Raw genomic sequence first — 26,583 nt, 5'->3', positions numbered from 1 at the left:
AACACTTATACAGGTCTTGCTTCATTTCTATCGCCCTCTCACATAACATTCTCAGCATGGAAATTGCTTTCCTGATTCCACAATCCTCCACAAAGCCACACTGCAGATTTGGTATTTATAATTAAATTTTGGGTATTGGGTTATATAAAGGTCATGAAAACGTTTTAAAACGTTTTGTATGAAAACACACTACAACAATATTTTTTAAATGTTTTCAAAAGTTATTGTAAAATCTCTTCTTTTTTTTTCTTTTTTTGCCAGAATATGTTAGAATATGTTCGAATATTTGCATGAAGTTGTCAAAAAATGTTTTTGAATGTTATGAAAATGTTTTATATCCTTTATACACCCTTTATATAACCCGACATTTAAACGTTTTCAGGCAACCTTTTCTAACCTTTTGCGAATGATGTCGAAAACGTTTTTTGTTATATAGAAAACGTCACAAAATAGGTCAAGGTCAACAGGACTCAATGGATTTTGATATTTTTTGCTGTATTACCAAGGTAACAAACCATTTGAGATATAGCTTTTTTTAAATGTTCTTGCCAGTGGAGTAATCTGACACCATTTTTTAAATCAAAATTAGAGAATTCTTATCCCCCTGTGAAATCCAAATTTTGATATTTGACATTTCCCCGATAACTCAAAAACTGTACATTAGATATAGCTCAGACGATACATTTTCCGATTATTGTTTGGTTTTGAGCAACTGTGAAATTCCATACGCTGCATTAGCGGCCATTTTGGAATTACGCACTTTTCCACGACGGGGATTATCGGGGACTTTTGATGTGTTATTAAGTATGCTTTTCTGAAATGAATGATGATCAAAAGGATTCTAATGCAATTAGTGGTAGGTGATTTTATACTTTGACTGGCCTAGTAGTATCTTGTGGTATAATGACAGTGAGGAATTGTTTGATCACTAAAAACTTTTAACCGATTCAAAAACCGGTTAAAAAGTTTGCTTCGTTATCAATTCATAATTATTATTATGATAATTTTCGATCGCACGTGCAAGCATTAAAATGAAATAAAAAGTTACAAGCTTTTATGCTTTTATGGTTACTTGAATATTAAACTTTTAATAACTTCATTGATTTTTATCACAACATTTTAATCAGTTGAACATAAAAGGGAACGCTCGATCTCACGTGCAAGCATTAAAATGAAATAAAAACTTACCAAGCTTTTACATTTTTATGGTTACTTTAATATTACACTTTTAATAGCCTCATTGATTTTTATCACAACATTTTAATCAATTGGTTGAACATAAAGGGAATGCTCGATCGCACGTGCAAGCATTAAAATGAAATAAAAACTTCTCAAGCTTTTATATTTTTATGGTTACTTTAATATTAAACTTTTAATTGCTTCATTGATTCTTTTTTATCACAACATTTCAATCAATTGGTTGAATATAAAGGAAAAATTAACATTTCGTTATCACATCATACTATTATTATGCATGATAATATAACTTTAAGTTACGATTTAACTTAAGTTACAATAAAATTATTACCATGATTACAATGAAATTCAATTTTTTAATCACTTAATATTATATTTCTATAGTTTTAGTATTCGCTGTTTTGTGCCTTTTTTCGTCTTGTATAACTCTTGTATAACAGTGTACAGCCTGTCTCAAAAAAATTGTGCAAGTGAAAAGCGCCCTCTTTGGCAATTAGAAAATACCGTTGTGACATAATGCTTACTTCAACGTCACGGGCGCAGTCTTAGCTCTCAAATGCCGTTTGTTCTGTTCAATTTGCTTGTTCCAATTTCGAGATATGTTTACTTAACAACGAAAGGGTAAAATCACAATTGTGCCACTTTTACTAGGGAAGAGAGCTGTACATGTAAATCAATGATAGCTGATGTTGATGCGTCTAATGCACCCCACCTTTCGGGCGCATACATTAGACGCATCAACATCAGCACGCGTGAATTATTTTGTCTAATATCTCTCTCAACAAGTAATAAGTGTTCATTAACCTATAACATGTATAAGTGCGCAATATTTGTTTGTCTTTTCACATATCTTAAGTGACTAAGAGAACAGTATTAACATGATAAAATCATTGACATGCACATGCAGAACAGCAGAATGTGAAATCCATATTTACAGCAGAATGTGAAATATTTATTTATCTTTTAATCTCTTTTAACCGGAAAAAGAGAATCATCATTCCTGCATCATGATAAAACAGTAAAAACAGTAAAAAAATTTTGTATTGTGTAATTGATGCATTCTTGTTGATTTCACGAAGGAACTCTTGATAAACTTGATGCTACCATTGTTACATGTAAAGCCCTCTTCCCTAGTAAAAGTGGCACAATTGTGATTTTACGATTTCGTCTTTAACTAAACATATCTCGAGATTAAAACAAGCACATTGAACAGAACAAACGGCATTTTGAGAGATACGACTACACCCTTGGCGTTGATGTAAGCATTATTTCACAACGGTATTTTCTAATTGCCAGAGATGGCGCTTTTCACTTGCACAATTTTTTTCGAGACAGGCTGTACTTCGGTTATATATATATACTCTCCCGACGAAATGTGTTTCCGCAGTATTAAACAGTTGTTGAATTTTTAGAAAATAATACTAACTTGAAACCTATTAATTTGTTTCAAATTCATCTATAATACCTTTAATCAGTTTTAATCAACTTTTCAACATCAAAACATTGCTGGAAAATAACGAAACAAACTTTCTTATGATATCATGAAAAACCTGTACAAAATCCCCATAGGAAAGTGGCGGCGCTGTGCTTAATTAGCTAATTATGACGTCAGTCCTTGACGACCACCATAACAACAGATGACGCCCGGGGTATTTGAACTCTTTTTTAAAAACATGTGATGCATAACAAATGATCAAGGTTATGAATTGTGATACTAGAGGAATAAAGCTATCCCCCGATTACAACGGATTATTGTTATGCGATTATGTTATTTGCCACGATCCAAAAGAGATAAATTCCATTCAGTTAATATCATGCAGCCTCACTACAGGGATTTCCTATCTAGCAGCGCATTATAGTTTAATTTCGACTTCCAAAATTGCTCAGTTTTAACATCAGATCAAATTACCGATCACCAGAAGGGAATGATAGAAGCATATCATAGTGAAGGAAAATCTAACCGTGAAATTGCAAGATTATTGAATATTGACGTGGGATCTGTTCGATATAATTTGAGAAAAAAAAGGAGATTCATGGCTCAATGGACAAAAAACAAAACCAAAATAATAATAACAACCGAACCCAAATAGCGTTTGCATCAAACATTGTTGATGATGCAGTCGGGATACTGCAAGTCGATCATGACAACTTTTTGATATCAACAGGGTATTGACGTCATAATGAGCCTCATTTCATAGCGCCGCCACTTTTCTCAATGGAATTTTATTGTGTAATTTACCGCAAAAAAAGAATATTTTTTTCTTTCTTTATTTTTGTAATAAATGAGGGTTCCAAGTTCCTGCAATTATGACTATTATTGATTAAAGGGTTTATATTTTAGTGACAGTTAGGTTCGATACGTTTTCTAGTTGTAGTATCATTACAATTTAACATTTTCTGCGGTTATAGAGGGTGCGGAAAAACATTTCGTCGGGAGAGTATATATATATAAATTCGCGTTTATAAATACGCACTATACATTTGAATGCAAAGGTGGAACAACGTTAGACTGTTGTGGAACAAATTTGGTTATTTTGTTCAACTTTGTAAACATTTACGTCGTTGAATATTTTTTTCCGTCGTCAAATACTTTCATTGATGATCTTTATCTACAGAGTTCCTATCCCTTTCTGTATAGCAGAGGATTAAGTCACGCTTGCTGGTCTTGGTATGTCGTACCCATGGGTCATGTGCGTATTTATAAAAGCGCATTAAGATATAACCAAAGTACACTGCATGCGCGTATTTTTTTTTTGGGGGGGCTTTGGGGCGCTAAAGCAGGGGCGGCCAAAACCTTTTCGGGCTGTTGAGGAAGGGGCGACAAAATTGAATTTTCTTCAGCCCCCCCCCCCCCCTCCCCCCGGGGATAGGAGCGGCCACGGTACGCCACTGCACTGTATAACTGTAATTATACAGACTGCAAAAGCATTAAGGGCTCGGATATCAACGTTTGCACAGTATTTTTGTGGCCCATGAGAGCACATCAGACATATCAAATTCCATTCTGAATACGAAGAATGTCCTTCTGATATCAAGTAATTTTGATTTTTTTTAATTGGCGACATAAAACACATTTTATGGCAAATTATTAAAAATTGATATTTTTTTATTTTTCATATTAACAATCCTCGAAGAAAAATTGATAAAACTACTGGTATGTACTTAAAGTGTATGTAGCTACAAACACTTTAAGTAAATATCATTAGATTTATAAACTTTTATAAACTTAAATAATATACATTTTTAATAATTTGCCATAAAATTTGTATTATATCTCGAATTTCAAAAAAATCTAAATTATTTGATATCCGAAGGACATCCTTCGTACTCAGAATGCAATTCGATATGTCTGATGTCCTCTCATGTCCCACAAAAAATACTGTGCAAAGTTATGTGACAGAGCCCTTACGGTACGAGCTCAAAACACTACAATTGGTAGATCCATAAATGAAACTTTGAAAGAGTTTAGAAATATGCAGCAAAGGAAAAACGACTTTGCTAATCCACACCATCAATGCCACATTCGTTAATAATGATCTACAGTATATAATACTATGTTTTCGCTTTTATGTTTTCAGTATGATGGCTGCATTCAAGCATTTGCAAGTAGCATTGGTTGTGATCGTGCTGATTTATCAGTGCTGTTCTGAATCTACCATTTGGAAAAAGTAAGTCACATCACAATCATTATGTACATATCTATTATGGCCCGACTAGTTCGACATCCAGCCATAAGGACTGGGCAGTAATTATGTGCCCTGAAGGATGGTAATATTAGAAGCCGAAGGGGAAGGGGACGAAATAATTCGGCAGGTCGAAATGGGGAAACGATTTTTGGCACACATTTATACAGGTTGTATCAAAATGATTGGTTCAGTGTTTTTTTAAAAATCAATTTCTAGTGATTTTGGACAAGACTGCCGCATCATAGTGCAACATTTATTTTTTTTAATCCACCTAGTTTGAGGATAAATGTTATAAATTGTCATAAAACTAAGACATTGTAACATTTGGAATAAGCAGACATTTCAATAAACTTTGATACTGATGAATACCAATCATTTTGATATACTCTGTACGGCACCTTATAAATAAAACGTTATAAAAAAGGTTTAGGAAAACAGTACTAAAACGTTCAAATATGCCAATTTTTCTGCTCGCTACGCTTGTTGGTTACCACATCTTTGGCACGTGCAAAAAGAAATTAGGGGGTTAACAATCAATAGAACTGAATCGCTAAGCCCTACAGACCTATTTCGCTGTGGGGTCAAAACTGATAAATCGGTAGCACTTGGAATTGAAAAATCGGCAAGATAAAGTATCTCTACCCTAAACTACTCCTTTTTATTCATAAATCAAAGGAAATCCTTCTAAGTTTCATTCTGGAAAATATGACGATCAAATCGTGTGAACTTTTATTTTTACATCAATTTCAATAATGTCAAATGCTTTAATGAAATAAAATTAATAAAGTTTATCAAGTACACATGCGGTTATAATTTGCTCAACAATTTATAGTCAATTTTTTGTTTTAGGTCTGCACTTCATGATAACGTATGTTACATTTCTTAACCATACGGTCTGAACCTTCGAATTTCCTTGGATTTCTTTCTCAAATACATAAATCATGTGGACCTAGAAACGTTACTATCATGATAAACCGTATATCCAAGGACACTTTGGTTCAATTTCAGTGTTTGCAACGACTAAGGTACGTGTTAACATATCGGGCTAACGTAGGTTGCACGAAACTTTGCGACATATTTCGATGGTATTTTTAAAAACTCAAAGTAGGCTATGGCATTTTCCAACTGAATGCACGTCTGGTTACCCAGCAACACGTTTTAAAAACTTTTTAAATAACATTAGTTTGTCAGGTTATATAAAGGTCATGAAAACGTTTTTAAACGTTTTGCATGAAAACACACTACAATAAGGTTTTCAAAATGTTATTATAAACTATTTTTGGGAAACATTTTTGGCCAAATATTTGGTCACCATAACATTATGTTAGAATATTTACAGTAAGTTATCAAACAATATTTTTGAATGTTATGAAAATGTTTCACCTTTTACCCTTTATATAACCTGACATAGCATTTTCTGACAACCTTTTCTAACCTTTCGCGAATGATGTCCAAAACGTTTTGTGTTTGCTGGTTAAGAATGAGCGACATTAAATATCAAAAATATTTCACCTGCGATACAGTGTTTTGACCATAAATCCTCAAACAACCTGCCGTGGTTTATAAAAGGAATTAATGCAAGCGACACGATTTTTCCAAGTACTGCTGATTTATCGGTTTTGACCTCAGCACATTCAAATCAACATGTAACAAACCTAGGTAAAAAACTTCATACAGAGTGTAAACTATTCTTTTGTATTGTTATGACAAGCCAATGAAAATATGAGGATATATCTGTTCTGACCCGTGTGGAGCTCAAATAATGACATTGGACCTAAAACCTCCATTCACTAATAAGTTGTAGATAGGTAAAAACTTGTATATACATACATGTATTTTAAAAAAATCCTTATGACCGGGTTAATATTTGAATACTATGTTTTAACCAAATCGAAGCATTTCCGGCTCGTAGAATAGAATAACAATTCACATTGTGGTTTCGACCAGCACACAAACAGAAATTTTATATATATATATAAATATGTATTTGTATATACTAATCATGGTATTATCTATTTGCATAATATTGCTCTGACTAGGGACGAAGTTGCCATGCGTGGAGATTCAGACGCTGAACTGGATAGTCGGTACGATCGGATTATGAGGGTTAAGAAAGGAACTGAGTTTTTTATGGTACCTCCCGTAACTTGTACGTACATTTTTACTAGTATTCCACGAAAATAATATTTGATCATTTCTATACTCAAAAATAAGCATATGAAACTTAATAAGAAGAAGAATATTTGCTTGGTACCTTTCCGTAACTTGTACGTATACTATTACTAGTATTCCACGAAAATAATATTTGCTCATTTTTATATTCAAATATAAGCATATGAAACTTAATAAGAAGAATATTTGCACCCGCTAACGACACCCTTGATATTCACAATCCATTAATAATTCAATTTCAATCAAAATGTCACTTACGGCGTTCAAACAATGGTCTGTTTTTAGACGCTGGACAGCAGGGAGATTCAGACGCTGACCTGGATAGTCGGTATGATCGGATTATGAGGGTTAAGAAAGGTTTGTATAATGCTTGAGTTTTGTATGGTACCATTCTTGAGAATACATTCTTGAGGATACTTTCTTGAGAATACAGCCCCACTTTTTATAATTAATTTACTTGGCCATGATACATTTACGAGAGAAAAAGATCATTACATGATTAATTCGCTGGTATCCGTCACAAGCTGTTGTGGCGTGTGGTGGTCACAGAATTGGTGGTGGTGGTAAACTCACGGATATGTATACGCTGAATGATGTTTGAAAGCACATTTTAAAGTATCACACATTTCGTTGGGACCCGCTAACACACTTAATTTTGCCTGTGGTTTATTTTGCAGAGAACCGAGAGTAATAAACTCAGGGGTGGCCGCTAGTTTGGAATAGCCAGACGTCTAAACGCACGCATCATTATATTTTCAGGTGGAGGGCATAAAACATTGGGTCAGGTGGATAGTTTGTCTTTCGTGAGTGGAGGTGGGGGTGGGGGGTGTGGGCGAAAGGTTGGGGTGTAGGGTTAAGTGTGTGCCGCCGAAAGTGACGATATTTGTTTTCCAACTCCAATTTCATCTCATTGGTAGGCGATTGTTTTTCTTTTCAAAGTAAAAATCAATAAGTAATAACAATCAATCAAGTAAGAAGTAATTGGTTGTAGGTAATCATTGTACATTGTAATCTTCTATGAATAATCTATAACAAGGTATTTAAGATTAAAATCCCTAATTTAACGCATATAAACGGTCTGTGACCTCCCATAAAAGGATGTCAAATGTGCTGTAATCTCGGTCTATAATGTTCAACGCGAAAACGGTATGTTATGTCCGATACAAGATGTTCAACGGTATATGATCGCCAAGATAAAGATATGCATGATGCAGTCATGTCTACAGTAGAATTCATCTCGACCTTTGCAGGACTTAACCCCATCAAAAGCTATTAAACCAAGATAACACTCATTGAAACAGCTCAACTGATTAAATCGGATCTTCTCTGGTTGTGCACAAGTAGCCTACAAGTGTCTGTTTTCATGTGCGATATCGCAATAAAGCTGGTATTCATAGCTTCAGTTGGGTAACCAATTATAAAGGAAACGAAAGGAAACAATGGTATGTGTGGCTTTGTTCACGAAATCAGACAATGGCGTGCTTTTGTAAACCAGCATTCTTGAAAATGAGCAACATAATGATTGTTGACTTAACACGGTTTGGAAATAATTTCTTCATATTTTGGTGTTATCTGTCGTTTACATGTCCTTCCTAAAACACAAAAGTACGACCCTCTCCAAACACCTAAATTAGCTAAAAATTTAGGACATGTTACAAAACTATATTGTCTAGAATTTTAGAAGAGTACTTTTAATATTGGCCGGTTATTTTTCACACAGCGACGTTAACTAGGCAATGTACTATTACCTATAACATTAACTAAAACACCAAAGTACGAATATTTCCAAACATCTAAATTAGCTAAAAATTTAGGACATGTAAAAAACTATATTTTCTAGAACTTTAGAAGAGTACTTTTAATATTGGCCTGTTATTTTTCACACAGCGACGTTAACTAGTCATATCCCCATACTTTTAACGTAGGGCTATTTGTAGAGGTCACGCGTCAATGGGAAAGAGCACTGTGTATTGTGTATAGGAAAACGGACAGTAACTGCAGTATGGTCCAACGACATGTTGGCGTATCTTCCAATATAACATTTACAACGACTGTATCTCGAATACAGAGATGTTAGACTCTCTTTGATCTTCAATAAGCAGTGTAAAGCAATCGATAAGAAGAAATCCTTTATACAGGGTGTCCCAGAAAAAAAATACCGAGTGAATATAATTGAACGTAGGTCGAGAAATAGACATCAAAATCATATAATTAAAAATGTAGCGCATAGCCCATTTTATTGTTCATCACATACCAAGATTTTATTTTATTCGGTTGACTATTTGCGAAGAAATTAACGATTTCATAATGCCAAGTTTGATCAACAGGCGCTTTTCTCATACTCGCTTACCGCTTCTTAAAGTTTGTGTATCTCATTAAATTTAATCCACATTATCTATTTTATAATCCGATGGTGATATGTTATTCATGCTTTGAATGACAGTTTGTCCGAGCAAACTATGATTTCTGCAATTGGAAGCTTTCCAATTTTAATTCTTTAGGTTGTGCAAATATGTAATATTTCAACTTTCCAAAGAACATTTTGAGCCAAGAATTACAATGATCAAGTGCTTACAGCTTTACGTGTGATTTTTGATATCATGCAACATTAATGTTGAAGTTTTAAAAGATTTACACTTTGCATTACAATTTCTTGGAACTATTCCAAAAACATCAATGTGCGTGAGAATTGAACGAAAAAAGATATTTACAAGTACCGAGCAACGAGCATCATCTTACATGCAAGCTTTCATTTTCAATATCATGTAGGTTTTCAAATTTGAACAAAACCTAATTAAATGTTCCGCAACAAACAGATAAAAGGATTTCACAGAACAAAATATGAAGCTCATTGACAGTTAACCACGAGTGTGCATTGTGTTGAATAATCTTTCTTTCAAACTTGGAATGAAGTGAATTGACGCATGCGTTATGCATTCGCTGATTTCTTCGCAATCAGCCAACCGATTCCAGTAAAATTGACGTATAAAATGCAGAATAAAATGGGCTATACGCTGATGTTTAGATTATTGGATTCTGATGTATATTTCTCGACTTACGTCCAAATTTATTCGCCCGGTAATTTTTTTATGGGACACCCTGTACACTTATGGAAGATAATGTCCTCTATCTCCCGATTAAAGGGAGTCTCCGACAATCACAACATTATGCCTTATATAATTATAAAAAGATAATTATTAAGCACAGATTGCATTGTTTTATTTTAAACAAATTTATATTGACTATAAAAGCAAATAAAAACATCTGCCTCTCAACTGGTGCAATGACGTCTTGGTTTGTTCTCAATTTTGTCGTCAGCATTCATTGTATAATACATACTGGGACGTCAGTGCACTAGACAATTCGGAGTCTAGGTATTTTGAATATCGCGTGCTGAGAGACGGATGCTTTTATTAGCATCATGTAGTCAATATGAGTAATTAAAAACACTACAAATTTTGTCTTTAAATAAAGTGAATAAATTCGCATAGATGAATAAAAATATATATAGAGAGAAAATAAAAGTTAAAAGTGTCAGCATTATTACCCTAATAAATGTTGTTTTGATTAAAATATATATATAAATGTTGCAATTAACCCAGCAAACACAAAACGTTTTCGACATCATTCGCAAAAGGTTATAAAAGGTCGTCAGAAAACGTTTAAATGTCTGGTTATATAAAGGGTATATTAAGAGTATAAAACGTTTTCATAACCTTAAAAACATTTTTTTATAATCTACTGCTCAGCAAACAAAAATGTTTTACAGAAAACGTTTAAATGTCGGGTTATATAAAGGGTATAAAAACGTTTGAATAACATTCCAAAAACATTCTTGAAAACTTGATACAAAACATTCTAAACAAAATGTTATGTTGGGGTTGAAAAAATATTTTGCGAACAATGTTTGCCCAAAATATTTTCAATAACGTTTTAAAAACGTTTTCATGACCTTTATATAACCCGACATTTAAATGTTATTATATGGTTTTGAAAAAATATTTTAAGAACATTTCTGTGTTTGCTGGGTTCAAATATTTTAACATAATGTTACATGTATTTAAGTATTGACACAATATTTGGCAAAAATGTTTGCAAAAATAGTTTACAAAAACATTTTTTGAAAACATTTAAAAATATTGTTGTAGTGTGTTTTCATACAAAACGTTTTAAAACGTTATCATGACCTTTATATAACCCGACATTTTAATGTTATTAAAACGTTTTTACCTAAACCAAAAGCCAAAATATAACTTATATAAAACGTTTTTAAAACGTTTTTGTGTTTGCTGGGAAGTAGCTGTATTACTCAGTGGTGTAGCCAAGGGGTAGCTCACCTCGGCGACAACACATCTCTCTTGCCCCATATAAGATGGTGGCCGCAGATTAAGATTTTTACGCATTTTTGTACTGCTTCTCTCCATTTTTGATCAATGTTGTCAACATCCCCCACCAGAAAGGTATCCCCCTTGAATCCATACCCCCATTATTTACTCGACTACCCACATTACACAATGGTCATGCACAAGACCCTGGCCATATCGTGATATTCAAAAAGCACAGCCAGAGTTTTGACACGAAAACATTGCAAACGGTCTAAAGGCCCTAAAGTAGGCCTAAAAAATCCAGGCTCGGTAATAGTTACAATTTTTGAAACCCTATTTTTTTAGTTTTGGTGCATTATTAGGGTGTTATTAAACATCTTAAAGGTAACACTATAGGCATAGTCCTATTTTTGCTTAAGAAATGTCTAAGCTTGCTAAATATTCCACCAATATAATTATGAATACGCCTACTGTCTAGCTGTTAAATATTTCTGATCACTCAAGACGCCAGTGATCATCCACTATTGTTATTCATAGTCGTGCTAAAAGTCAACTAATACAAGTTAAAAGTTTTTCAGTAGTGATAAAACATGTCACTTGGGTATACCTTTTTTTAAACAAATGGTGTTAAAATTAGGCAATTAAGACGAAATTTAAGTTTACAAACAGACACTTCCAAATTTTATGGACGAATTCAAACTAAATATAACGAAAAATGTGTTAAATTAACTGAGAAAACCTATTAACTGTACATCTATTATAAGGTGCTGTATCATAATTATAAATCCGGGGGAGTGAGAATTCCCGAACGGCCTGCCAAAAATCGCTTACACCCCCCCCCCACGGTCTGCCAAGAAATCTTTGCCCCCCCCCCCCTTGCACAAGCCAAATTGTTTGTTGGATTCCAATTTGCATACCTTAAATGTTCTACATATACACCAGGCACAAAAAGAAACTCGTCAGTTATATTCATCCTTGCTGTTCAAAAACTTGATAATTTTGGATTATTCTGAAATATACATTTTGTTAATTGGACTTTGCTTTCTCATTTGACACCCTGTTCGTGAAAATCGAACAAGAATTGACCAAGATATTCGCCTTCAAAGCCTCAAACCCCAAAATCAAAAGTTACATTTTCAACGATTTTCAATGGGAACGCATCGTTGTATTGCACACAAGTACCACGGACCAATCAATAAAGCGCACAGTGTAACAAGCACAATTGAATCGTTAAAATTGCAACTTTTCATTTTGGGGTTTGAAAGTTTGGAGGCGCATATCTTGATCAATTCTTGTTAAATGTTCACGAAAAGGGTGTCAAATGAGAAAGAAATGTCCAATTAACAAAATGTATATTTTAGAATAATCCAAAATTATCAAGTTATTGAACAACAAGGATGAATATAACTGACGAGTTTCTTTTTGTGCCTGGTGTATGTTGTGAGCGCAGCGAGCAGGATAATTGCCGAGTGTTAGGTTTTTCAAATAAATATTTTTTGTGTAAAAACCTGTAATGTCAGATAGGTAAATGAATAAATGAATATTAACTGTACAGCCTGCCAAAAATACGGCCTGCCAAAAATAGCTTACCCCCCCCCCCCCGGTCTGCCAAACAAAATTGCCCCCCCCCTTCGCACACGCCAATTTTTTGGATCCCAATTTGCAAACCTTAACCCCCCCACTCGGTCTGCCAAAATTTTGCAACAAATGGTCTAGATATATGTTGCGAGCACAGCGAGCAGGATAATTGCCGAGTGTTAGGTTTTTCAAAAAAATATTTTTTGTGAAAAATGTCAAATAGGTAAAGGAATAAATGAATATTAACTGTACATCTAAAGGGGCTGTGTAATAATTATAAACCCAGGGATAATTGCATATTAAAGCGTTTCTGCACTGTTTTCTTAAGCCTTTTTAGAACAATTTATTTAAAAAGGCTTCCCATGAATGTGTGCCAAAAATCGCTCCCCCACCCCTCTCGGCTGGCCAAAAATTGCTTGCCTCCTCCCCTTTTAGCCCACCCACCCCATTTTACCATCCCGCCAGGGCTCATAATTATTGCACAGTCCCTACCGATTTTTGATACCCACTTGCTTAACAATTGATTTAGTATAGAATGTATTTTATTTAAATTTCGTATACGTCCGCCATTTTTTAATTTAATGAAAATGAAGACTGAAAGACAGTAACAATTGTGTGCAAAATTCAAATAGAACCCCACCAAAACTTTCGTTGTTTCGTTGTTATGATAATCTGATCTTTTAATTTCGTAAATAAATTTATGGGTTCTATGCGGACTTTTGGTTGAAACTGTACAACCCAATGCCTTATCAAAAACACCTACTTCTATTAGCTTTAAAATGGAATTCGGATGTAGTTTGTAAGGCAACTTCCGGTAAGCTGGCGGGAAATACGAACACGTGTATTTTGATTTTGCTTGATTACACCACATAATATTTCTTTACCTGTATTAACACATCGTAAAAAAATAAAGCACAATTTGCACCAGTGTCAAATAAGGCGCCATATAGCACAGACTAGCAGGAGGAGAGAGCTATTGTTGAATTGGTAATTCTCAGTTGATGTTGCACAATTATGGCAATTCTGTATTGAGACAAATGCTAGAATAGTATCAGCTATCCCAATTGTGATTTTACTCTTTCATTGTTAACTAAACATATCTCGAGATTAAAAGAAGCAAATTGAACATAAAAAACGGCATTTGAGAGCTAAGACTGCGCTCTTGACATTGATGTAAGCATCATATCACAACGGTATTTTCAAATTGCCAAAGAGGGCGCTGTTCACTTGCACAATTTTTTTTGAGACAGGCTGTAGACACCCCGGGTAGACACACGGTTTGCAGCACCGACTAAATCCACAGCTCCTCAAGTTTTTAATACTTTAGTAAAATATTAATGCTGATAAACAAGTTTATTAGTCAGCATGAATCACTTGCAAGTGTTTTTGTGGAACCTCAAAGAGGTCTAAAAAAAAGGCCTCGTCATTTTCCTGGCAGATGCTGAAAATTGCTAGAAATGTTACGTATTTTGTCAATTTTGCAATGTTCAATTAGTATCTCGTATCGTTGCCTTGCACTCGCCAGGTACCTAAACCTAGCGGGCGAAACATGCAGGTAGTAACAAAATTATAGAAAATAGTATTAGGCGAATATCTCACTTCATTGCAAAAGAAAACACAAGAATTGTTGTATAATGACGGCGAGGAATTGTTTGATCACTCAAAATATTTAACCGATCCATTGGTTTATCATGTTTAACATAAAACGTTCAATCATTGGTTAACTATTCAGTTTAATGTCTCATTATTAATTCATAATTCTTATTATGGTAATTTTCGATCGCACGTGCAAACATTAAAATGAAATAAAACTTCCTTAGCTTTTATAATTTTATATAAAACTTTCAATCATTGGTGAAAACTAATTCATAATTCTTATTATGGTAATTTTCGGTCTCACGTGCAAGCATTAAATGAAATACTTAGCTTTTATAATTTTATGGATATATTACTATTAAACTTTTAATTGCTTGAACATAAAGGAAACATTTTACATTTTGTTATCAGAATTGCATTATGCGTGAGAATATAACTTTTAAATTACGATTGTAATTAATACCATGATTACTATGAAAGTTTATAATCACTAGCTAGTATTGCGCAGTTTTGTTAATTTTGCAGTGTTCACTTTTAACATGCTTAAAATAGATGGGGATGTTTAACGAATATTTAACTTTATGTGGCCGTATATAAATAACGTTGTAAATACATAGAATCGCGAATAGCTACATTTGTGAACAGAGAGGCAAACGCACAAAGATTGAAGTTCCAGAGACATTCCGAATCACTAATTCTGATTGAACAGTACCGCATTTGAGTTGGTGAGTACTAACGCAGGTTTTATTTAATACTTTTATTTTAGGGCGTTTTTCGTATGCTGTGACAATCTTGTCCAAAGATGGTTACATTACTATTAAGTAATTAATTGCTTGAACATAAAGGAAACATTTAATATTTCATTATCAGAATTGCATTATGCGTGAGAATATCACTTTTATATTACGATTGCAAATACCATGGTTACTATGAAAGTTTATAATCACTAGCTAGTATTGCGTAGTTTTGTCATTTTTGCAATGTTCACTTTTAACATGCTTAAATAGATGAGGCGTTTGCAATTTGATGGTTCCCCGAATGCCAAACATTGACATTTTTCAGACCGCAAAAGTAATAAGGTGCCAGTTATGTTCACCATTATATATCTTCAACAAAAACAGACATGTTAACATTAAGTCCAGCACCTCCCTTATGTAAGACCCCATTTCATGAAATTGTTTGAGAATTAAAGAAATATTGATCTAAAATCCAAGGAAGGAACGAAACCAATTTTTAAAATTCGATGCAGACGGTTTTTTATCAAGGAGCTTGAATAAACATGGAGATAAATTATATTGCGTAACGTTCCTTTGAGGCCGATTAAATTTGCCGACAAGCTATTCATCAAGCGGTATCTTTGTTCAGGACAAAAGGGTTCCGTGATGAAATCGGTAACTGATTTGACAGCGTATCAAAAGAAAGTCGATTAGTCATGTAAAAGCCCCCACTCTTCTTCTTCTTACCCCAAAATGTTACATTTCAGAAGGAGCATTAGTGTCGAAAATGATGCAGGGTCATTATCCGCAAGCAAAAACCCTTCTGAATGAGCTGGAATGATCTCTTCTGGAAAATTACCCTTTGGAGCAAAAACTTTCGAAGTAAAAATACCTCAAAATTGCTAAATTCATAAATGAAACTTTTGAAAGTGTTGATACACTTTAAAATTTGTAACAAACGAAGAATGATTTCACTAATCCCACCATCAATGTTACATCTTTTAATAATGTCCTAAAGCATTATAGTAATTATGTTTTCGCTTACATGTTTTCAGTATGATGGTTGCATTAAAGCATTTGCAAGTAGCATTGGTTGTGATCGTTCTGATTTATCAGGGCTGTTCTGCATCTCCAACGAAACGTATTAATTGGAAAAAGTAAGTCACAGTACAATCATTATACATTATTTATTAAAGTCCGACTTCCGGCTATCATGGCTGTGTAATAATGAGCCATGTGGATGGTAAAATTGGGGGAGAGATGAAACTAAAAAGGGAAAAGGGCGAAATAAATTAGCAGGTTGAAATGGGATAAACGATTTTTGGCACACATCTATACAGGTGACTATACGTTTTGTTAGTTGTATGTTTTATAGTTTTATAGTTGTATGGTAATTCCTAACATCTATCCACAAGCTAGGTGGATCATAATTGTGTTGCATTTAGTTCTGGCAGTCTATCTATACAGGTGACTATACAACATTGACTGGGACAAAACCAATACCCGGCGGATTCTAAATCTGCATACTCTCCTCTAATATTTGAAGCAAAAACAAATTGCATTAGTATGCAACTTCACGGTCGAAATTTAATCACTCCGTAAAGTTGTTGTGTTCCATTTCACTCGCCGTTCAGGCTCGTGGAATAGAACAATTTATATAATTCATACAAAGATTCGTATTATTTGATTGGTCAATTACTATTGATTATTTTTGCCGTTTTTATTTAAAAAAAAGACTGTTGCACTCCGCGCGAGTGCAATAGTTCATTTTCCATTGCACTCACGCGCAGCTACTACGGCAACGCTGACAGACGCGAGCGTACATATCGCGCACGGTGACTACCTCGACTCGCCAATTGTAGGTATGGGTGTCACTTCTAAAATAAATACAGTTTGTAATATTTCTTTAATTTATTTTGTTTTTCTGGTGATTTATAAAATTAAATAGACGAAAAAGAAATTTTATATGAGTTGTATAAAATAAATATTGAATGTTTTTATTCGTTCAAAGGAAAGAATATTTTCATTCGGTGAAATATGAACTGTTCTATATAACTCGACACAGCCTCGTTGAATGAAACAGTCCATATTTCATCCCATAAAATTATTCTTTTCATTGTACTCGTAAACATTCAAAGTTCGATACCATCTTTCACCCCTCAACCAGTGCACACATAGCCAGTTAATATTTGTATAATAAATATGATAGCTATTTGCATAATTTCGCATAGGGACGAAATGGCATTGCGGAGACACTCAGACGCTGGACTTTATAGTCGTGATGATCAGCAGCATAACATGCAAGTTTTCAAACGGGGACATTCAGACGCTGAACTGGATAGTCGGTATGTAAAAGAAAGATTTGTATCATGCTTGAGCTGTTTTACACTGTTTTTATACAGTACGTACTTCCTAGTAAATTGTACGCATTATTATTCCACTTTAATATTATTTGCCCATTTTATACTAAAAAAAATAAGCATATGACACTTAACAAGAAAATAACATTTTATTTCACATCAATAGGACTATTATACCGTTAAATCTTTTATTTTTAAAAAACCGGTATCATTACCCATCACAAAATTTACAATAATATCACAAAGACGTTCTTGCGCTGACCTGTTAATTTTGCGTGTTTGTTTATTTTGCAGGGCACCAATAACAGAAAAGCCAAAGAGCTACTTGTGGTAGCCTGACTTTACTTTAAGGGGCGCGCCATAAGATTTCCAGGTGGAGGGACATGGAATTTTGGGTCAGGTGGATTGGTATTTGTATGTGGGGGAACGGGGTAGTGTAAATGTCCCCAAAAAATGACTATTTATTTCATTTCCAACTTTTTTTTTTCAAAATCAAATCAATTTGTTGTATTTTATCATTATAATCTTCTATGAAATATGTAGGCTTGATGTGGTTTGTGATCTCCAATTCAAAGCTGTTAAACGGTTTGTAATATCCCCTGTAATACGCTGGGAGATATTTTACTGTAAAAATCAGTCACCGGTTGAAAAATCCGTGAAAAATGTGCTGGATAACACATTTTTCACGGATTTTCAACCGATCACGAATTTTTATATCCTATATGTGACTCCTCGCCACAACTGAGCCCGGATGTCGCCAGTGCCACTATTGAGATATGCTCCATCGAACTTACCAATAAACAATAGGAAAGAAAGGATTTATTGACTGTTTTATTGATTTTCACTACTTAAATGTCAAGTACTATAGACATGATATACATCATTTTAAAGCTAATTTCAAGCAGAATATTTTGGTTGAATATCTCAAAAATGATGATTGGCGACATCCGGGCTCAGTTGTGGCGAGGAGTCACATATGTGACCCGGCAGCACAAATGAGCCGTAAATTCCCTAAATTGTATTCTGAGTTACGGTGTAAAATGTGCACGAAGGTCGTATTCATCGGTAACTTAAGCTGGCCCGACATCTGACTCATTTTGATAGTCAAAACTAATCAATAATCCTATTGTTGAAGTGGATAATAAGCTTCTACCTTAGATGGCTATAGAACTTTTAATAGCTCTGGTCTTTGTTTGCTTTTGCTAAATCCTGTTCAAGTGGTGGGTTACCAGGCATTGTATTGTGTACAGGTATGCATAACCAACAATTAACAATGAGAGAACTTTCTTAAACCTCGTTGACTTGGGGATGATTTGAAATGACCGCCAATTATGACTGTTTGATATTTATTGCCAGCAATGTGGAAAAAGAGACACATGTATAAACGTAAAAAGCTATAATTTTGTTGAAGGAGCAAAGTTTAACAAACCATAACCCCGCTTCTGGATATCGTTTGAAGTCAAATGATATACCATTTTTAAGTCTATGATGTTTATTTTTTAAACACGAAATAAAACAAAATTGACCGGGAAGGAATTTACGGCTCATTCGCCGTGGACGGTCACATATAGTAAATATACGTCTAAACGGTATGTGATAACTGATAGAAGATTATCAATTGTCTGTGATCATTAATATAAAGATGTTGAACGAAATGTGGGCTTAACTCCCAATGTAACATTAGGCTGTGATCTCCAATACAAAGATGTTTAACGGTCTTTGATCTCTAATACGCAGTCAAGTTACCTCAATCGATATGGCGTTCGACTATGGTGCGGGTTCAAACCTTGGCGGTGGTTAGTACGCTCTCGTGTAAAAATTGGGGATGAAATTCCTCTGAATAAGAAACGTGCGTAACCCGAACGAAACTCGGGGAGCTAATCCTGGCTGCCAAGGTCAATTATTAGTGAATAGTAAACAAATATATACTGCCATGAGAGGTTCTGGTTAAAACTATGGGCCCGAGTTGAGATCAATAGTACTATTTTCCTGAGGGGCGCAGCCCCGAAGGAAAATAGTATTAATTGATCTCAACGAGTATGGTCACAATTAGAGTCACGCGGTAGCCGTGACCAGCAAGTTTTTAAAAAAAAGACTGATAAAGAAGACTAATAACAGATGCTCCCGCGAGACTATATTTACACCTAACATTAAAACACTTGACGGACAACATTCTATAATTAGTATGATAAATAATAGGGGTCCAAGAATTTACCCTTGTGTTACACTTCAACTTATATTTAAAAAAATTTACTTTAAAGATTCAATAACATAATTCATTTACAATTTTTTCAAATGTTGCCGTAATATCTTCGTAAGAACATCTTGTTGTTGTTCCTTGGTAGGTTTTCATATACAAATGTCAATCCACTTGTTGAAAGTACGTCTGGTTCACTAATATCTAAACGCATAAAAATATTAATCAGAAAAGAAATTGGTATGAACTTTATTTAATTGACTTGTCATTATTTTTAGTTACCTTCAGCTCCGTGAAAGTACAACTAATTTCACTAATGTCATTAAGTTTATGGTATTGTGTTTAAACAATATAAATCAGAATGCCAAAACGGTTTGAATTTTATTTAATTGAATTGTCATTATTTTTAATTACCTTCAGCTCCATGAAAGTACAACCAGTTTCACTAATTGTCATTAAGTTTATGGTATCGTATTTAAACAATATACATTTTTATGACATTTTTCAGTAGATATACACTAAAAAAGTTTATCCCTAAAATTTCAGTTGATTCCGCGATTTTGCGTTTGACTATGTGTATTGCACTGCTCCATAGACAATGTGTTGTAATTTCGTTCTGGTATACCAAAACGAAATTCAAATTTCACGATATTTTTGCAAAACGAATTAATCTGCAAGAAATATTTGGTACATAAACATTATGTAGCCAGTGGTATAAAAATCTCAACTTTTTTTGAGAAAAGTGGGGGGATGAGGCTATGGATCACGAAATGCCATTTTAAGATACTCTATATGTGTACCTTAGAATACGAAACGAACCCTGCAGACGAGTCAATATAAGTGCCAAAATGGGCGCACCTGGACAAAAATGGATAGAACGGCAATATTTTTGCTTCATAGTGACTCTAACTAACCTCCTGAACAACATAATTATCCAAAAAAGGGGAAAAAAGGGGCACAGTGGACAAAATGGTAACTTGCATATTTCCTAAATAGCCGCTAATGCAGGCCTCAAATTTCAAAATTGGGGGAATATCATGGGTGAAAATCATCTTATTTTATTCCTCTCATAATTAGGATTCAGAAAAAGTATATAGTTTGACCCATCTCCGTTTTTGTTCACTGATCTGGACTCCTCTCTTTTGTCGAAAACAAATTGTTTGGTCATAAAAGGTGTTTCCTTGCAGCATGTTTAGGAGATGTGGCAGGGGTCAGGGGTCCGAGCTTAAGCGAAAATGAAATATGGCTGATAAAGAAGATATTAAAATGGCCCCGCAATGAGCCCTCTTGGGCCCGCACTACTCCTTGTCCACGGGCCCTCGAGGCTCTTGTTACGCCCCTGTCCATCACCTGACATAAAAATTCCATGTCCTCTGGAAATCTAATGGGGCATCCTTTAATTAAAGTGAAGTCAGAGTATTCCAAACTAGCTGCTTCAGCCCCCTCGGCCCTGTCGGCGATACGCAGATTAACCTGGATACTTGTTTTTGTATTCGTCCTCTACAAAATAAACCAAATGCAAAATTAACAGGTCAGTGCAAGAACGCCCTAAGTAACATTTTGGGCGAGTATTAATGGATCGTAAAAATTCAGGATGTCCCATAAAAAGCGGGTTCCAACGAATGGTGTGATATTTTAATTGTTTTAACCATAACTTAGTGTTTACATAATGTGAACGCCGTATCTTTTTGCTATAATTTGCAGAAAAGTACTAGAGCTCATCTGACAAAACAAATTTCAGTTTTGAAAAATCATAACGATCTCAGGTGTAAAAATTATTGCAGGATCAATTTGCAAATTTCTGTTTGACTTCAAGTCGCACATACTGGTCGATTGAAAATGCATAAATGCTAACAAATCACAAGGTTTTGGAGACTTAGGCCTATCCCAGCAAACACAAAAACGTTTTAAAAACGTTTTAAATAAGTTATATTTTGGCTTTTAGTTTAGGTAAAAACGTTTTAATAACATTAAAATGTCGGGTTATATAAAGGTCATGATAATGTTTTAAAACGTTTTGTATGAAAACACACTACAACAATATTTTTAAATGTTTTCAAAAATGTTATTGTAAACTATTTTTGCAAACATTTTTGCCAAATATTGTGTCAATACTTTTAACATTATGTTAAAATATTTGAACCCAGCAAACACAGAAATGTTCTTAAAATGTGTTTTTCAAAACCTTTTAATAACATTTAAATGTCGGGTTATATAAAGGTCATGAAAACGTTTTTAAAACGTTACTGAAAATATTTTGGGCAAACATTTAAAATAACATTCTGTTTAGAATGTTTTGTATCAAGTTTTCAAGAATGTTTTTGGAATGTTATTAAAACGTTTTTATACCCTTTATATAACCCGACATTTAAACGTTTTCTGTAAAACATTTTTGTTTGCTGAGCAGTAGATTATCAACAAATGTTTTTAAGGTTATGAAAACGTTTTATACTCTTAATATACCCTTTATATAACCCGACATTTAAACGTTTTCTGACAACCTTTTATAGCCTTTTGCGAATGATGTCGAAAACGTTTTGTGTTGTCCTTTTGGTGGTAAAAAGAGACACATCAATGTGTCAAGAATTACAAAAAGGCATAGAAATCTTAAAAGCCTACTCAGTGATCCCAGCGAAGGTGTAAACAAAATTAAAATTGTTTATAAATTGCCTAAGAGTGAAGGATAAGTCATTAAAATTGTCATTATGTATTTTTGCTATGAAAAAATTGGCAAAAGAACCGAGGAAAATATTAGTATTGACAAAGTTGAAGCAACATTCAAACACGTGTAGTTAATTTCTCTAATTAAGTATAGAAATTAGAGATTCACGTAAAATGTCTCAATTTGTCTTTAACATACGAGCAGTGGCGTAACTCCTATGGGCTCTGGGGGGCTGCGCCCCCGGGCACCCGGGCTAAGGGGCACCCTGGCCAGGCCTGGATACACATGCATTTCGACACGATAATACTTTGTTATAGGAACGAAGTGGACACCTTTACCTACCATGGAGAGAATTAATCTTCATTTGGGTGCCCCCCTCAACACGAAATTTTCGCGCGCTTCGCGCGCGGTGCACCTTAACTTGTCATTTGAAAGACCGAAATTCAACTTGATTATACCAAATTAGTGGTATTTAACCCTGACATTTCGCGCGCCCGCGCGCAATTGTTTTAGGAAGAAGGTGTATTTTGTACTCTTGCTCCCGGGCGCCACAACCTCTAGCTACGTCACTGCAGCTAGTGATCAATCTTGAAAAGTAAAGCCATTGGAGAAGATGAAAACATTTTTTGTTAACATGAAGTTCATTGAAAGATGAAATTAATTTGATCGGAAACACTATTTTTTTAAAAGTTATTCGGTAGGTATATATGACTTTCAATCAAGGGCATATATAGCAAGCTTTCTTGGTCGGGGGGGGGGGGTAATATTTGAGGGCAAAAACGAAAGCAATTTTGCGCCTGCATAATTTTTACCCGGTATTTTCAGAGGGAATTACACATATACCGGTTTTCTTAGAGAGAGTATGTACATTTAAGTCTTTGATCTTCCCAAAAAGGCTTTATTGAGACAATGTGCGGGCGTAGCGAGCAAAATGTTTGTATTTTACGCTATTTGGGCCCATGATCTGGGTGGAAAGGGCTTATACTTTGATCAGCTCCTAATCGGCGGGCCTTATAACATCGCGGATTAATATCAAAATATTTTACTTTGAGAATTGTTTTGTCACACCTCTCCAGAAGCATCACAAATTACTAATGCAAGTCCTATACTTTGTCTACTTTCTTTATAACACAAAATATAGGCCGGACAGGTCAAATAATGGCTCTCTTAACGTGGGTCTACATTTGGCGTAGTGGTAAAAGCCTAACAAGTCCCGCCTATTACGAGCTGATCAAAGTATAATAGGGACATTGTGCGCGCAAGCAGCGCGCAAATCTTTTGTATTTTGCACTATTTTGGCCCCTGATCGGGATGAATTTTGGTGGAAAACGGGCTACTTGTCCCTTTTCTTTTCCTTTGCGTTCCCGATTTTCTCTTTCAATTTTTGTCGGAAGAGCACTTTTCTCTTTCATTTTTTTGTCCGGGTTGGGGGGGGGCTTTTCACCATGCACACCATTGGTTAGGGGCACCTGATCTACTTTCACCCCAGGCACCCTGAACCAAAGTTACGCCACTGCATACGAGGGGGTATCAAAAACTTTTTGATACCCTCTCGTACGTTGTTTTTGCTTTTTGGCTTGTTGTAGCATATCTGTGACACTAAAAAAGTGTCAAAACCAAAATTTTATTGATTTTTACGGTCCTCCAGATGAGTAAATCACTGAGTGAATATATGGCTCTAAATTCCAGGGCGGCCAGCATTTTTCGGGGTGGGGTGGAGAAACACTTTTCACAGTGGGGGGTGGGGGGGCTACTTCCTATTGTCTGCGCCACTTAGTTATACCACTACCGTACCATTACATTTATTTCATTTTGTAAACAAAAACAACATTCAAATAGGCAATAATACTGACACTATTTAGCTTTTTTTCTCTCTTTATAAATAATTTTATTCTTCTATGCATACGGTAGTCTATACACCTTATATTTTGCGAAAATTAAGGGTGCTGTTTTATTTTAATTACATCATCAGATTTATTATAGGCATTGACTTAAGTTAGTATCTCGATTTAGCCAGTTGTTTTAATTTAATAAATGTGGTTGAAGGTATACGGGGATGTGCCACGGTTTTGGGGTACCTTTTCAGCGATTTTGGTATATCGATGGGTGGGTTTTCAGTGGATACCAATGCGCCTAATTGGGCGCATTTGGGCAAAAATGCCATTAAAGCGCCCAATTATGGCAAATTTGGGTGCTTTTGGGTGCTTTTTCTTGAAAATTGGTATACTGATGGGTAGCAAAAACAGCAAAAAGTAGGTATAGAGAAAGTCAGCATCCGAAAGTCTGCGTGGCACACCCCCGTACAAAATGTTTCGAAGACACCCCCCCCCCCTCGGATGCGCTATGCCTAAACTGTTCTACAGGCCGTTCGTGATAAACGTTTTTGCTTTTTATTATACAATCCGCTGGAGTAATTTATCTCAAAACTTGGAATCGGATTGATATAGGGATAGGCATCAATGTAAGTTACAAAACAACATATGAACACAATTGAACCACCCACCTTTAATTTACAAAAAAAGCTTGATGTCCCGATTAGGCGCCCACATTTCGGTGTTCTTACAATCTCCAAGAACCCTTTTCCCTCTTATGTTGGTTTGTGTGTAGAACCTCCCGAGCCCTTTTTTCTAAGTGCGTAAAGGAAAAAATAAACTACCTTTAAGGGGTGGGGTATGAACGTTTGGTCAGTATTTATTGTGGGACATTAGAGCACATCAGACATATAGAATTGCATTCTGAATACGAAGAATGTCCTTCTAATATCAAATAATTTTGATATTTTGAAATTCGCAATGTAATACCCATTTTATGGCAAATGATTAAAAATTGATATTTTTGATATTTAACAGTACTCGAAGTAAACTTTATAAATCTGATGATTTATACTTAAAGTGTATGTAGGTGGGATGAAAAACCGACGATCAATTGAAAATTTGGACCTTTCGTATTGAAGATATGGATTTTTTTCCCAAAACACCAAAAACAATTAGGTCTTTTTCGGAAAAAAATCCATATCTATATCCAATATGAAAGGTCAAAATGTTCAATTGATCGTCAGCTTTTCCTCCCAGCTACATACACTTTAAAAATATATCATTAGATTTATAAAATTTACTTCGAGGACTGTTATATATCAAAATGTGAAAAATATCAAAGTAATTTTGTCATAAAATTTGTATTATATCGTGAATTTCAAATAATGAAAATTATTTGATATCAGAAAGACATTCTTCGTATTCAGAATGCAATTCGATATGTCTGATGTGCTCTCATGTCCACAAAAAATACTGTCGAAACGCTCAAAACGTTCATTCCAGATCCCTTAAGATAAGATTTAAATAAATATTATACTACAAACCGCATTTTTCAAAAATAGTCCCTATGTATGGCAACACTGTAACTGCATACTTGTTGCCTACGATGCAAATTCATATAGGGGTTCACCAAGGACCAAATGAATTTCCATAATATCATAATATTACTGTAACTGACTTAAGAATATGGTATAAACGAAAATCACACATGTCATATGTCACATCCTGTGATATTCTACCCATATGCGCTATGACTAAAGTATTCTACGGGCTATTAGTGATAAACGTTTTTGCTTCTAATTATACAAACCGCAGCCAGAACAAAATATCTCAAAACTTGGAATCTGATTGATATAGGGATAGGCATCAATGTAAGTTACAAAACAACATATGAACACAATTGAACCACCCACCTTTAATTTACAAAAAAAGCTTGATGTCCCGATTAGGCGCCGACATTTCGGTGTTCTTACAATTTCCTAGGATCCTTTTCCCGCTTGATCTGTATATGTAGAACCTCTCGAACCCTTTTGTCTATGTGTATGAACGGAAAAATAAGTAACCTTTTAAAGATTTAAATAAACATTTAGGCTTATACTACAAACCGCATTTTTCAAAATAGTCCGTAAATATGGCAACACTGTAACTGCATATTTGTGTTGCCTAAAATGCAAATTCATATAGGGGTTGACCAAGGACCAATTTACATAATATTGTAGCTGACTCACTATCATAGATGTTATATGCCATAAAAGACAGGCAACTGTCAACCCAATGATT

The 26,583-nt window shown here is 34.6% G+C and overlaps 1 long non-coding RNA gene across 1 annotated transcript; it reads left to right on the top strand.

The window, feature by feature from the left end:
- Positions 1-15,124: 15,124 nt before the first annotated feature.
- Positions 15,125-20,211, top strand: LOC140169904 (uncharacterized). Its single transcript, XR_011861429.1, has 4 exons — positions 15,125-15,279; positions 16,326-16,427; positions 17,502-17,615; positions 17,925-20,211. It is a non-coding gene; the product is annotated as an uncharacterized lncRNA (long non-coding RNA).
- The last annotated feature ends 6,372 nt before the right edge of the window (positions 20,212-26,583 follow it).

The sequence above is a fragment of the Amphiura filiformis genome, chromosome 14 (genome assembly GCF_039555335.1).
Source record: "Amphiura filiformis chromosome 14, Afil_fr2py, whole genome shotgun sequence".
NCBI lineage: Eukaryota > Metazoa > Echinodermata > Ophiuroidea > Amphilepidida > Amphiuridae > Amphiura > Amphiura filiformis.
Note: the sequence above shows the minus strand (reverse complement) of the source record. Positions and strands in the feature narration are given on the sequence as shown.